Below are 14,724 nucleotides of genomic sequence, written 5' to 3'. Positions count from 1 at the left end.
TATTTCATAATTCTGTGGTTTTGATATGAAAAACAGTCACATATTATCTTTAAGTTGCATTCAAGCCACCGTGCTGTCGGATCAAATATAATCAATGTTATATACAGTACGTAATCGTATATGTTGAGTTAAAATCAAATTATAAATACTTTGAAACGTCACAAAACCGAATAACATGACTATTTATGTTACTTATATTGAGAATAAAATAATACACTAATAAAAAATGTTTTTTAGATTAAATAATAAATATATACAGTACGTCATCATATAAGTTGAGTCAAAACAAAATTATACATACTTTTAAATGTCACAAAACCAACATAATGATTAATCATATTACTTGTATGGAGAAATATTAATAGAATAATACAATAATAAAAAACAATATTTCAAGGCAAAAAACCTTTTACCGCTAAAATATAAAACGTAAACGGTACGTCATGATGTATGTCGAGTCCAGATAAAATTATAAATACTTTTAAATGTCACAAAACAAGACAACGTAAGGATTATATTATTTATATTGAAAAAATATATGTATATAATACAATAATTAAAACATTGTATGATTAAGTTGTCTTTTAAATGTTTAAATTATCCCAAAGACTACACACAACAAAGTAGTGTATCTTTCAGTATTTAGTCCATTGTACTCATTAAAAGGATCCTCTTTTTTAAAAACATGTTGTTGTTTTTTAGTTCTGGCTAAATATATTCAGCTAAATACTTTCTAATTAAAGACAGGCTTGACTTCTATTGGATGTTTTCAACTGTACGTAAGTTAAGATCAGCTTTGCTCTCCTGAGTGTTTTAGAGTTGTTCTGAGTAAACAAAGGACATCAAGCTGCTGTCACATTAGAATAACCGACAGTTCTCCCGGTGATTTGACTTCAGTTTTTGATCATTCACAGAGAGTGTTTTGCCGCGAACACAAAGGTGTGATTTGCCTCACCTTCGTGGCAGTAGCTCCCCACATAGCTGGTGTTGATGCAGTCACAGAGGACCTCTCCCTGGCTGACGGAGCACAAGCCTCTGTTGCTGCAGGGCGGGTGCGCGGCACAGATGTAGTCCAAGTCGCTGTGGACAGCTTGGCCGTCCAAGAGCACGGGCAGAGCCTCCCCTACTTTCAGATTAGCGACGAAGCCCTGAAACGGCGGCTCGTACTTGACGTTGCTGGATGTCAAGGCGGAGAGGCGCACGTCAGGCGAGATCCCGCCCACGTAGAGGTCACTGACCACCGCCATCTCTTTCCTCTTGGACTTGACCTCCGCCGCCTTCTCTTCGTTGTCCACCGTGAGCCTGGACTCCCGGTAATTCCGCGAGAGGAGAACCCGGTGCCAGCGCAGGTCGTCAACGCGCGTCTCCGTGCGCAGGGAGGCTGGCTCGGCGCAGTGGATGGCGAAGCGCAAATGTAGTCTTCCGCCCGATATGAGCAGCTCCAGAAAGTCGCAGTCGCCGCCGTCGTCCAAGTAGAGCACCAATGCTTTGCTGATGTTGGTCTTCAGGATGAAGCTGAGTTCTCCTGTTGTCTTTGCGTCCCATTGTCCATAGCGAGTCCACTGACCGGGAACGCCTTCATATTCTAATGCTATTCCTGTCAGCACCAGATGAACTAAGAAGAATAACCAGGAGGCTTTGTTACGACATCTGGCCATGGTGGTCTGCTTGCAAATCCAACACAATAACACAAAATAATTGTAGCTTAGTGTCCACTGGAGCAATGCAATCTCACAAAATTCTCTTCACAAATGTTTCTTTAGCCTTGACTGTCCATCCGGATTCTTTGTGCCATCGTTCCACACGAGACAGAAAGAGAACAAACATCACAAGCGATCCACAGGATTGTGTGATTCCTCATCTTCGCCATCCAGTGTCTTGGCCTCCATCCAGCAAGGATCCAGTCAATTCTCCATGTGTCAACTAGGCACAGGGCCTATGTGCTGTGGCTTGGCTTCTCAGACGCACAGCATCCTACAGGACAAAAGCCCCCAAAAAGGGGATGTAAAATTATTAAAGATAAGAATCTCCTGCAAAACATCTTCATAAGTCAAACAAGAGCATTAAAAACACAAATGTGCATAATATTTGTGCCATTTAAAGGAATAATTCAGAATTGTAGTGCACTATTGGCTGCAACCAGCAGAGGTGTTTGCTGTTTAAGGAAGCCAGTCATCAGCATCTATAACAGTGTTTTTCAACCACTGTACCGTGAGATATTGACTAGTGTACCGTGAGATATTGTTTGGTGTGCCGTGGGAAATTATGCAATTTCACCTCATTTGTCGGAAAAACATTTTTTGCAAACCGATAATCATAATCCACAAATAATGTGACGTTGTAGAGTGTCTGCGCTGTCTAGAAATCAGCAGAGTAACCATGTAATACTCCTCCATATCAGGAGGTGGCAGTTGCTTTGTAAGCCTACTTTGAGACAAGAGAATTAATGATGCATGGAGGGTTATGGTTTGAAGTCATATCGACCAATTGCGTCAGGTATTTGATGAGAACGACTTTATTTTGTCAATATAGGCCAGGGGTGCTCATTACGTCGATCGCGATCTACCGGTCGATCGCGGAGGGTGTGTCAGTCGATCCCCAGCCAGGCATTAAAAAAATAGTCCTAAAAATGAGCGATCATAAATCTTCACTATGACGTCACTTTTGTCACTTGATTGACATTCACGGCACCCGAGGGTCTTCTGAGATGACGCTGGCTGCTGCTAGCTCATTATTAAGAAAAAATTACCGACAGGAAACTCTTTTTATTTCAACAGACTCTGGCGCCGTACCTGTCGTCAAAACTCCAAAGACCGACTGCACAGTTGCACAATAAAAGCGCTGCTTCATGCTGCCTGCGCTAACAACATAAGAGTCTCAGAAAGCTGGCGTGCACAAGCTAGCAAGCTACGGAGTTTGCCGCCAATGTATTTCTTGTAAAGTGTATACAAAGGAGTACGGAAGCTGGACAAATAAGATGCCAAAAACCAACCACTTTCATGTGGTATTGGACAGAAAGGAGGACTTTTTTTCTCCTCCATTTGAAAAAGCGGACGTTATCAGCACCACTGTCTGATTCCTATCAAAGCAATTCATCAGAATCAGGTAATACACCAACTTATATTCTTGTCTTCATGAAAGAAAGGAATCTATATGTGTTAAACATGCTTGCATTATCTTTAAACACTGTCAAGTCAAAGTACAGAGCAGCACAAACACCACTTAGTTGTAGAGCACACTCCAGGCCTGAAGGGGCAACAGTGAGAGCTGAGGGCTGAACATCTCCACCTGCTCAGAGCACATGGTCAAAATGTTTGCTCTTCAGTCAGTCACCCCTTTGACATGCTGCTAAGAGGAAGGAAGACAGCTCATGTGTGGACTCGGAAGATGCAACTGGTGAGGAAACCAAGGGAAAGAAGTGCTTGTTTTGTACTAAGGAGAATGTTTAAAGAAGTTAATTTCACTGGGGGGAAATGTTTAAAAAAGATAATTTCACTGATGTTTACAAAATTGTTTAAGTTGACTGAAAGTAAATTTAAAAAGTATCAGTGATGTTTAAGTTTGTTCTTATAATTAGGATGGATTGTTTAAATTTAATCTCATTCATATTGTTGGAAATGTTTAAGTTTATTCTTAAACTTAGGCCCTATCAGTGGAAACTAATTTTGGTTGGATTGATTTAAAAGAAAAGCAAAGTATGTATTATGTTGCATGTTTATGAAACACTAATGTGTTTTTTTTTTTTCTGTTTGATTAAGGTTATCAACCTATCCACTATTTGCCTATCCACTATCTACTATTCACCTATTTGCCTATCAACTATTCAACCCCAACTGTTCACCTATTTACCTATCTACTATTCCCCTATTCAGCTATTCAGCTAATCAACTATTTAACCATCCCACTATTCCACTATTCGACTATTCATTCTGTTCATACATTCATTTACATCGATAACCCACTTTATTTTACTGCTTCAAATCAAAAATCAATAAATCACAAGGAAAAAGGATCGAGTTGTCCCTTTGAGTCCTTCTTGAGTCCAACTGGCCCTTTCAAGTTTGGGCAGAGCTGTGAAAAAACCTGAAGAACTTGACAGTTGATAACCACCAGCGTGGTAGTGAAGACGAGGATTAAAGGCCTGAAGTAAAAAAAGCTGCTTTCGCGAAGGGAGGTTTAACTTGAAACTGCACCATGGCAAGCGAAGCTCTTGGGAAAACAGTCAAGCAACTGAAGCAAGAGAGGACCATAGCCACAAGTGTCTTCACCAAGCAAGCCAACTACCTCAGCAGGGCTGCAGATTCCATGATAAAGCAGGAACTACAAGAGGAGTTCTGCAAACTTTCCAGTCTGGCGAGGGATGTCTTTGAAGCAAACGATGACTACTGGTGGACATGGAGGCCAAGTCTGAGGAAGGTGATGAAGTGGAACTAAAGATGCAGCAGCAAAAAGACATAGAAAAAAACAGAGATGAGTGTGAAGCAAGACTGGATAAAGTCTGGAAAAAAGTGCAGCACAACCTTTGGTCCAGATATGGTGAGGACGAAGTCAACTCTGCAATAAATGAGGCAGGGACAGCCAGTGAAGATGTCCGGGGAATGCCTGTGACTGCAATCAACAGAGACGAATATGAGCTGCGGTGGATTAGAGTAAAATCATTGGTCAAAGATGCAATCACAAGCATGACTGAGTGGGAATGGTGGATTCCAGATGACCAAAGGTCAAGGCTGGAAGGCAGAGTTAAGGACCTGAGGGCACTCAGCAATGTCCTCGAGGCCAGAAGGGCCGAATTCCTAACGGCACAAAGAAGTGCAGAGGAAGGAAGAAGAGGAAGAGAAATCCAGCTCCAACAAACTCCACAGCCGGTGCTGAGAATCAAACCCACCAGTCTACCCAGATTCTATGGATTCAAAAGGAACTTCCATCGATGGCGTAGTGACTGGGAGAAACTACAAAGACAGGGAGAGCCGACCGGCTCCATTGAAGTAAAGAAGTTTCAGCTCCTGGACAGTGTTGATGAGCGGATAAGTAGAGAACTACGCCTGTCAACATACAATGATGCGGAAGACATGTTCAGAGTGCTTGAAAACAGGTATGGCAACAAAACCACAATTGCCTTAGAAATAGTTGAAGAACTGGAGAAGATTCCTGCTTTAAAGTCAAACCAGCCAAGGAAAGTGATTGACTTAATCCAAAAGGTGGAAAAGGCCCTGGATGACCTGACAGTGCTGGGAAACATCGGAGCCATCAACAACCCCCTTGTGATCAGGTCAATAGAGAGTAAGCTGCCGGACAACATAAAGAGGGACTGGCTTACATTAATGGTCAACCCAGGAAGCAAAGTGACGGCAGACAATCACTTCGACAGCCTCCTCAAATTCCTGAAGACCCAAGAAGAAATCCTGGAGAAGCTAGAGCAGCTTGGTGTAAGTGAAAGGTCTGAGAAGAAACCTACTTACATGGAAAATAAGTTTGCCTCTACCAAATTCACAGGGAAAGCCGGATGCGTTGTCTGTGGAAATGAAAAGCACCAGGAGAAGCTCTTCTTTTGCAAGCGGTTCAAAGAACTGAAGCCTGGCGACAAAGTGGAAAAGCTAGGAGCATGCAAAAGGTGCCTAAATTTTCATGAAGAGGAGGAGGAGTGTATGGATACTTATCTGTGCAGGAACAGGGACTGCAGGAATTCTTCAGGCCACCACTTCTTTCTTTGCCTAAAGGAAGACTCCAAAAGAAGAGAACCTGGGAAAGGAGGAAGACTCAACGTCAGACGACAAGCGCTCACAGAGGAGCAAGAAAAGCTGATTTCTGAGCTCACCCCAGAGATGGCTGAAAATTTCAGGAAGGCTTTCACCAATGTGGCTGTGAAGACCTACTGTGCTGGAAAGATCCAACCTGGAGTGATGGAGAAGACCTACTGCGCTGGAAAGATCCAACCTGGAGTGATGGATGCAAATACACGCGCGTTACCAGTAATTCTGATGCTGTTGGAAGTAACTAGCAATGCAGGACAGAAAATTGGAACTCTCATTGACCTGGCATCGGACACCAACTACATCACTCACAGAGCTGCCAGAAGACTCGACCTACGAAATGAAAAGGTCACCCTTGTTGTCCAAGGAGTTGGAGGAATGACCATGACGATAAAGACCAGAAGATATTTTCTCAAGGTGAGAGTGAAGACGCCCACAGGCACAGAGAGAGCTCACGAGCTTGTATGCTATGGCTTGGATGAAACTGCCAAAGTGCACAAGGAAATCAAACCTCACCAAATCAGGAAGTTCTTCCCAGACATCAACCTCAAGGATCTGAAAAGACCAAAGCATATTGAGCTTCTTATCAGCCACCGTGAAGGAAGACTCGCTCCACAAAGAGTAAAGGTAATTGGGGACCTGGTCCTTTGGGAAAGCCCATTAGGAATGACTGTTGGAGGAGCGCATCCAAACCTCTTTGAAGAAGTGGATGTGGCTATGCATAGATCCAAAACACACTTTGCCCGGTCTATGAGAACTACAGCAGTGAAATATAAGGAGATTGGTGAAACCAAGATGACGGCAGCTGGCAGAGAGTTCTTAAACTGGTGGAAATGGGACAGCATTGGAGCCGCCTGCGAACCCAAGTGTGGGGGATGCCGGTGCGGTAACTGTCAACCAGGAGGAAAATAAATTACTATAAAAGAGGAAAAGGAGCTGGAAATCATAAGGAAAGGCCTCACCTATGTCAAAGCAGATGCACATAGTGACGAACCACACTGGGACACGAAATATCCCTGGATTGAAGATCCAACCTCGCTGCCCAACAACAGGAGTGCAGTTCAGGCCACTTTCCTGCGAACTGAGAAGCAGCTCAAGAAAGAACCAGAGTGGCGAGTGGCATACACAGCTCAAGTCCATGAGATGGTGGCAAGGAAAGCGGCAAAGAAACTCAAAGAAAACATTGCTGGCTGGCAAGGACCAATGTGGTACGTCAGCCACTTGGTGGCGCCAAACCCGCATTCAGTTACAACACCTGTGCGATTGGTATGGAACAGCAGCCAGAGGTTCCAAGGACGCAGCATGAATGATCTCCTGCTGAAAGGGCCTGATGTCCTCAATCCCATCCGAGCAGTTCTACTCAGGTTCAGAAGAGGAGTCCATGCTGCTCTTGGTGACATTAAAAAAATTTACAATTCTGTGTGGCTAGAAGACCTGGAGATGCACCTCCACAGATTCCTCTGGAGAGACACTGAGGATGGAGAAATTGAGGAATATGCCATCACCAGAGTCAACATCGGTGATCGACCAACAGGGTGCATCGCACAACTCGCCATGAGAGAGACAGCCAAGCTGCCCAAGTTCGCTCACCTGAAAGAGGAATGTAGGATCGTGGAAGAGGACGCGTATGTTGATGATCTGTTGACATCCCATAATGATCTGGAACAGCTGGAGGAAAACACAAGAAGAGTGGAGGACATCCTAAAGTCAGGCAGGTTCTTTCTCAAGCCTTGGGTCCGATCAGGCCAAAGTGGGAGGCGGGAGTCTGTACCAAGAGAACCGAAATCCTCATCGGACAGGATCCTCATTCTCCCAAATCAGATGAGTGAAGAGGAAAACAAAGCCCTTGGTGTTGGATACCTCGTTGGAAAAGACAGACTCTACCTCATGACCTCCATCAATTTCTCAAGAAGAAAGAAGAAGATGAGAATGGGCCAAAATCTCCTGGTGGGAGAGGTGAGAGAAAAAACTCCAGATCCACTGACAAGAAGACAACTGCTTAGCCAGGTAGCTAGCCTGTATGACCCAATAGGTCTTGTCACACCTGCTAAGCAGAAAGGTGCCATTCTTGTCAGGAAAGCTTTTCAAGAAGCAGCCGGAAGCAAAGCTCTGACCAGAGACACCTGGGACAAACCTTTGTCTGGAAAGTTGAGAGAAGAAGCCATCTCACTGTTTGAGGGATACACACGCCTCAGCCAAATCATCTTCCACAGAAGCCTCACACCAGCCAATCGGATTGGAAAACCTTGGGGAATAACCTTCTCTGATGGAAGTGACAGAAGCTATGGAGCTGTGGTGTACCTCAGATGGGAGACGGAAGAAGGCATCCAAGTCAGACTGACAGAGTCCAAAGCAAAGCTCACACCCATCGACCAGAAAGGAGAGGCAGTGAAAGCTGAAATCTGTGGTGCTGTCTTTGCTACACGGCTCAGAAGGTATATTGAAAAACACAGTCGGATGGAAATTGAATGTTGGCTCCATCTGCTGGACAGTCAAACTGTTCTGGGAGCAATCCAAAGAGAGAGCTATGGATATCAGACCTTCTTCGCAAACAGTTGGAGAGATCCAGAAGTCCACGTCTATTGAAGATTGTAGATGGATTCCAGGAGACCTGAATATCGCTGATCTCATAACAAGAGGAGCATCACCAGAGGACCTTAAAAAGGATTCTGTGTGGCAGGAGGGACCAGAGTTTCTAAAACACCCTGTGGATGAGTGGCCGACAAAGTCAGCCAAAGAGGTTGCTGCGAATGCCAAGCGAGCATTGACAAACTTCAAAGGAAGTCTTTCACAGCAGTGGTAACCAGTGCACAGGCAAAAAGAAACCACAGTGATGTCCCATCTATTACAGCAAAAACTCCAAAACTTACTCAAGTCAAAAATGACCACAGTTCCTGTGAACAAGAGTCCAAGATCCAAGTCCGAAGACCACCTACCGGTTCTGCTGTACAAATCCTGGACATAAAGAAATTCAGCAGCCTGACCAAGCTGATCCGAGTCATTGCCTGGGTATGGAGAGCAGTCAGAGAGTGGCGAACTCTGATGAAACGCTCAGCCTCAAGTAAGCTAAAATATCAGGACTTTTCCCAACTACCCAGTCTCCTCTGCAAAACCTGCTGAAAAGAAGCGAAAGCAGCACTCAAGTAAAATCCCGGCCACCATTCTTCACAGGGACGTCAGACGGATCATTGTTTTAATACCAGTTGAAGAACAAGAACTACATCATGCAAACTGAAGGTAAACTTGCCTGAACAGACGATGATGTGACCTCCTTGGGTTTAAAAAACCAAGAGGTCAAGTGGGAGGTGTCCAGTCAAAGTACAGAGCAGCACAAACACCACTTAGTTGTAGAGCACACTCCAGGCCTGAAGGGGCAACAGTGAGAGCTGAGGGCTGAACATCTCCACCTGCTCAGAGCACATGGTCAAAATGTTTGCTCTTCAGTCAGTCACCCCTTTGACATGCTGCTAAGAGGAAGGAAGACAGCTCATGTGTGGACTCGGAAGACGCAACTGGTGAGGAAACCAAGGGAAAGAAGTGCTTGTTTTGTACTAAGGAGAATGTTTAAAGAAGTTAATTTCACTGGGGGGAAATGTTTAAAAAAGATAATTTCACTGATGTTTACAAAATTGTTTAAGTTGACTGAAAGTAAATTTAAAAAGTATGAGTGATGTTTAAGTTTGTTATTATAATTAGGATGGATTGTTTAAATTTAATCTCATTCATATTGTTGGAAATGTTTAAGTTTATTCTTAAACTTAGGCCCTATCAGTGGAAACTAATTTTGGTTGGATTGATTTAAAAGAAAAGCAAAGTATGTATTATGTTGCATGTTTGTGAAACACTAATGTGTTTGTTTTCTGTTTGATTAAGGTTATCAACCTATCCGCTATGTGCCTATCCACTATCTACTATCTACTATTCAGCTATCTACTATCCACTATTCAACTATTCTACTATTCTACTAATAAATCACAAGGAAAAAGGATCGAGTTGTCCCTTCGAGTCCTTCTTGAGTCCAACTGGCCCTTTCAAGTTTGGGCACGGCTGTGAAAAACCTGGAGAACTTGACAAACACCTTTAACTTGTTAACAATATTAACTATGTGTGTTAAACATGCTTGTATTATCTTTAAACACCTTTAACTTGTTAACAATATTAAGTATATGTATTAAACATTCTTGTATTATCATTAAACACCTTTAATTTATTAACAATAATAACTATATGTGTTAAACATGCTTGCATTATCATTAAACACCTTTAACTTGTTAACAAAAACATATATTTCATAAATAAGTAAATATAAATTATATATATGAATGGGGTAGATCCCCGCGACTTGATCAATTGAAAAGTAGCTCGCCTGCAGAATAAGTGTGAGCACCCTCTGATATATATGATTGAGTTTCGTTTTTAACATTTTCTGCCGGTGGTGTGCCCTTGGATTTTTTCAATGAAAACATTGTGCCTTGGCTCAAAAAAGGTTGAAAAACACTGATCTATAAGAAGTTGAATGACGGTACATCCATGCAGACTCATGACAGCATAATTTTGCTCATTATTCAACATTTTTACTCCAATATTCAAATATTTACCCACAATATATTTGCTGTACTTGCCTTTTAATTAAAGGGCCCCTCTAATGCTGAAAACATTGGCACTTATTTCATATTTCTGGACCTAAAAATTATGTCTACAAGTAAAATTCCCCCCCAAATTGTTTTCTAACAAGTTTCTTCACATTTTGGAAAGCCCACTTTCAGCTCCAACATGCTGACGTCACATATGCAGACTGGAGGCATTTTTATATTGCATTGTATATGTGTTAATATCATCCTCATCCTGACTCATTTTAGTTTCATGCAGACTTTGAAGGAATTATTAAATATGTCTGCCTGATGCATTGTTGCAGGTTATAGCAAAAAGAAGGGGTCAGCCTGTATTCATTTCCAAATGATGGTAATATGAGAAAGCTATGGACCTCTCCAGTCAAACTGACTCACGCAAATAGTAAAGGTGTGAGAGAAGCGTAATATGCAGCGATCATTTTAATAATTCTAACTTTGTAAAAGAGGTTTTGGTCGGGGTTTAAATGGAAACAAATTGAAAAGATTCAAGCCAAACTTGATCCCGAAAATCAGAAGCACCCTGGAGGCGAGGGAGAACAGAACATGCAGAGTAATGGAGAGAACAGCAGAACCGGTGCTCAAAAACGAGAGAAAAAGAAGGTAAGCCGCTAGTATTCTATTTTGCGTCCTCTTCTACTGATTTTTTCCTCAAGATGCTTGAGGAAATCCTGAAAGAGCATGAACCCATAGCCTGAACACAGGCTATGGGGTCTGGAAGAGGAGACAGAAGAGTCGGGAAATAGCAATTATTTCACATTTCTATCTTGCTCATAATGTTAACCATATCAGTTTTGAAATAATCATGGACCAGGGCGACAAAAACATGCAATTAAGTGATCAAAATAATAGTTTTATACGCCTTTTTCCGCACTGTCTATGCAGGGAAATGGTCTCCAGTTCTGTAGATGTAGATGACGTCACACCAAGACGGGGCGTTATATTGAGTCTGGCGATGGAAAGGGTTGTTCCAAGCACAGTTAGTTATCTATTGATTACTCAAAAAATTATTGATAATATGGCAAATGACAGTCAGATTCATTTTCAAGAGCAAAAAAATACATACGGAGAACTTGGTATTGAAATGTCCGCCATTTTGACGCTGTGGTTCCTTTAATGTCTCCTATTTATCATACTATTATTTATTTGTATTTTACTACTATAGTAAAATTTTAACTTTTTCCCTCTTTTTTTTTTATATAGCCTTTATTTCCTTTATACTGCGTATACCAGCTATATAGGCTACTGTTATTTTATTAATTTATTTTTTTTCCAACACCATCATTCTTTGTTTAAACTGGAAGTGAAATTGTAACGCCAAAAGTAAAGAAAAACTAAACCTTTTTAAGAGCCAACATAAAAAGTATGTAAGTAAGTAAAAAGTTATGGTGTGAATAAATAATCAGTAATTGGTTAATAGTACAATTAAATAAGCCCTGCTTATTCCCACTCCTTTTAAGACATGTTCAATTGTGAAAATGTAACCACAGAATGTCTGAAACAACTAACTACACCATACCATTACAACACTGGCATTGAAACAGGAGTTGAGAACATTCAAAAGACAGATTCTGCCAATTAAATCAAAGTTAACCTTGCTGCTGTCTTTGGGTCTAAATGATTTAAAAATAGAGGAACATGCACTAAATTATGATCAGAATGTAACATTTTTGTACTTATAGCTACTCAGAGGCTACAATGGTACAGAAGAGGTCTTCAGAGGTAATGCAGTTGTTCTGCTGTGTGAAGACACTAAACTTGAGTATAAAGACACATTTGTGGTAACAAAGTCGTTTCTTCAAGCAGTACAGATTTGATGTTTAAAAAGTAAAATTGTGCTGTTTGGTTTTGGGTGGCGAATTGAAGGTCGGGAGGACTTGGGTACTACCGGTATACACAACTGATCATTATATTTTTTAAAGAGTCCAATAATGAATAATCTCTCCAATAATCAATTATCTTTTTATCGTATGTCTTTGCAGCTCGATCGCCTCCTTTCTCACGGCCATTTCTGCGTAACTATGCCAGTTTCCATCAATATTTCAGACGTGCTAAGTAAAGACGAAAAATGCAATAATTAAGAAAAAATGAGTCAAATGACCATCCTTAATTCAGAGGGTGAAGAACATCACCAAGCCTTGTAACTTTTAAAACTAATGACTGAAAAGCTACGATCTGTATATAAAAGAAAGTAAACTTTCATGCACACTTATAATTTATTTTGATTTATTAGGGAATACAATGTACCGTAAAACGCTTGCATACAACAACTGAATGTATTTAGAGGTATAAGCTTTGTAACACATTAAACATATTTTGAAGACAGTGGACACTATGGAATGGATCTACTGTATATGTCACAATGATATCCTGAATTTCCATGTAATTCTAGTACATATAGGGCCTGAACTACTAAGATCAAAATAACATGTGCTAAATAGTGTGTGTGGGAAAAAAATGGTGCTGTTATTGGGTGTGTGATCGACTAAGACTGCGCGTACAATTGATAAAAAGTGCAAAAGTGGTGCAGACCGCATTATTTAAATGAGGTTTCTGCATGTATATCGGCTGTCACCTTGGAGACACTCATTTCCCTCCACATTTATGGCTTCATATGGTCCAACCTGTGGGGTTTAGTCATGTTGTAGACATGCAGCACCAGTCCCGGTGTCATGGCGGACCTCAGTAAGCATGATAAGTAATCAAAACAAAGGCACATTGACTAAAACCATAACACAATTAACTGCCATGTTAGTTACATACAAGACGAAAATGTTGACAGCAATGAAATCTAATCATATTTAATTTCGTCTCGTAAATGGACGGACAAGTTCGGATTATATCCTATCACAGCTCTTTAATGGCGTACATTGAAAGAAAGGTGGGGGTTAGTTATGAACAAGAGCCAATCAGATGCTTTTCTTTGCGAGATAAGGAAGTCACCGCCAAAACTAAAATGTGTGTATTTAACATCGTAAAATGTGTACACTTGGGAAAAAGTGAAAAGGACACATTTCATTTTTACTGCTATGATGCCATCAGCAGGCAAGTCATCGATTGTGACATTGACACGACTGTAAGTCAAATCTATTATTTGCCGCTATAAAAAACTGATTCCATGCCAGAAATGTATTCCCGCCGCGTTGCGTTTTGAACTTTGCCTGTCCACAACTGATTACTACATGGAAGACAAACACTTAAATATGTGGTTATCGTAAGGATATGTGTTTGAAATTATTTAAGCCTCTATTATGTCCGATAAATGACAGAGCTGTCCATTTCTATAGTAATAATGATTTTGTAAAGGACTGTGTTTGATCCGATGTTGATGTCCGAAAACCTCTGTCTTGTTTAGAATCTACGTAAAATAATAACTGCTCTTTGTTCATGCACATAATAAATATTAATAAAGTGTTTGAATGTATTCATTCAAGAGATTTACATATATAATAATAAAGTACATACTGTACCGTTTACGTGTTGAAGTACCCTTTAAAAAGCTGAAATCAACCTCAAACGACATCTTAGTGATTCAAACTGATATTTTGATATTGACACATCTCATCTGTACATCTCCTAAGGTTATTTTGGTAATGTATGCACGGATAAGATGTGTCAATACCAAAATATAACTTTGAATCCCTTTTTGGCAACCAAGAATACATTGATTTAATGACTACATTCGAACACTGTATTAATAGATATAATGTGCATGAAGAAATAACTTTTAATATTGTATGTAGCTTTTAAACAAGAAATAGGATCAACAACAGTCCTTTACAATTGATACCATAGAAATGGCCAATTGTTTCATTTTTCGTGATACGCTAAACGCTTAACAAATTTCAAACACTTATCTTTACGATAACAACGAATATAAGTGTCTGTCTTACACGTAGTAATCAGTTGTGAACAGACAAAGCCCTGGCATTGCAGATTTAACAAGCGTGTCAGGGGCTCCCCTGAAAAACTGTAATGGCCCCCACTTGAAATATTTTTTACTGCAGCCAAGTCTGTGCAGTACACAAATATAATATGTACCACCTTTTCTAGGCTTCATTGAAGCGTGCTCCATATACTGTAGCTAGTAATGCGCTCTGGGAAGCGCTGGGATAAGGTGGACTGACCAAGACGCAAGAAAAATTAATATTGCGTCAGTCGTCCTGCAACAAAAAATAAATAAATTGATATTGCAGAATACAGGGGGCATAAGAAGGTCCTGGGTTCGACCCCTGGGATTGGGGTCTGTGTGGAGTTCGCATGTTCTCCCCGTGACTGCGTGGGTTCCCTCCGGGTACTCCGGCTTCTTCCCACCTCCAAAGACATGCACCTGGGGATAGGTTGAT

General features: G+C 41.0%; 1 pseudogene; it reads right to left on the bottom strand.

The window, feature by feature from the left end:
• LOC133650892 (neurexin-2-like) overlaps positions 1–14,724 on the bottom strand; it is a 489,617-nt pseudogene that overhangs the window by 379,568 nt on the left and 95,325 nt on the right.

Source organism: Entelurus aequoreus, linkage group LG05, assembly GCF_033978785.1.
Source record: "Entelurus aequoreus isolate RoL-2023_Sb linkage group LG05, RoL_Eaeq_v1.1, whole genome shotgun sequence".
NCBI lineage: Eukaryota > Metazoa > Chordata > Actinopteri > Syngnathiformes > Syngnathidae > Entelurus > Entelurus aequoreus.
The sequence above is the reverse complement of the archived record's forward strand: the minus strand, read 5'-3'. Positions and strand labels throughout refer to the sequence as shown.